The 1,060-nt window shown below is 48.0% G+C and overlaps 1 pseudogene; it reads left to right on the top strand.

The window, feature by feature from the left end:
• Positions 1-443: 443 nt before the first annotated feature.
• Positions 444-562, top strand: LOC136637119 (5S ribosomal RNA; annotated as a pseudogene).
• The last annotated feature ends 498 nt before the right edge of the window (positions 563-1,060 follow it).

Below are 1,060 nucleotides of genomic sequence, written 5' to 3'. Positions count from 1 at the left end.
ATCCTGAACACTCTTCATCCCGGGAATGCCCCAGATGCAAATCGGTCAATACGAGTCAGATTAATAGGTGGACTCAGAGATGTTGCAGGTTCTCAGGGTTTTCCAGTTCTCAGGCAACAGGCAGAACGCCATGCCATTGTGTGTCCACACTTTTGGACTTGCACTTGTATGGTCAGATCCTGTGGTCTTCCTTGATGACTTACTCAGGCAAAACTTCCTTTGAGTCAGTGGAAGCTTTGTCTGAGTCACAGCTGAATAAGGTGACTGAGTAATGATGCCTTTGGTTAAATGGACTGGATGACCTGATGGGCCTTTCCATTGTTGGTTATAGTAGGCAAATGAAGGAATGCTGGGATAGTGGGTTGGAAAGTGAGGAGGGAAGAATAGTGATCAAGGTGAGGTGCCTCGAGGCCTTCAGTCATTAAACATCATAATTTTTTTTCTCCATTAGCACTGTTACCCTGCACATGCCTGATCTTATCTGATCTCGGAAGCTAAGCAGGGTCAGGCCTGGTTAGTACTTGGATGGGAGACTGCCTGGGAATACTGGGTGCTGTAGGCTTATACCATAGTCTTTCGAGACTGAAGGTTGCCAACCACTAGTACTGGGAGAGGCTGGAAGCAGTGTGTGCTTCAGCCAAGAACAACTGTACTCAGCACTGTTGTTAGGAGATGGCCATCGCTTCAGGCTATATAGACATATCTCTGGCAGTTTTCAATGGCTCCCTTTCCTGATATTCCTGCTGCACCCATTGGGCAAATGGCACTGAGTGTGCATGACTCACAGAGCCCATTCAACCCAGGACAACTCTGAGCTTGCTTGTACATTATAAACATGAACAGGGGAAGCTGTGTTCTGTTAAGTCAGACCATTGGCCCATATAGTGCATGACTGCCAAGTCTGACTGGCAGCAGCTTTTTCAGACTGGGATCTTTCCCAGCCCTAGAGAAAGGCCTGGTCCAAGTTGGACTGGTGCCTGAGGTCAGAATTCAATTCTGCCCCCGACCTTGTGCATATTAATGCAGGTGTTAGTGCATGCCCTCTGCTACCACCTCCTCT

The sequence above is a fragment of the Tiliqua scincoides genome, chromosome 1 (genome assembly GCF_035046505.1).
Source record: "Tiliqua scincoides isolate rTilSci1 chromosome 1, rTilSci1.hap2, whole genome shotgun sequence".
Taxonomy (NCBI): Eukaryota; Metazoa; Chordata; class Lepidosauria; order Squamata; family Scincidae; genus Tiliqua; species Tiliqua scincoides.
This window is presented reverse-complemented; position numbering and strand designations above follow the sequence as displayed.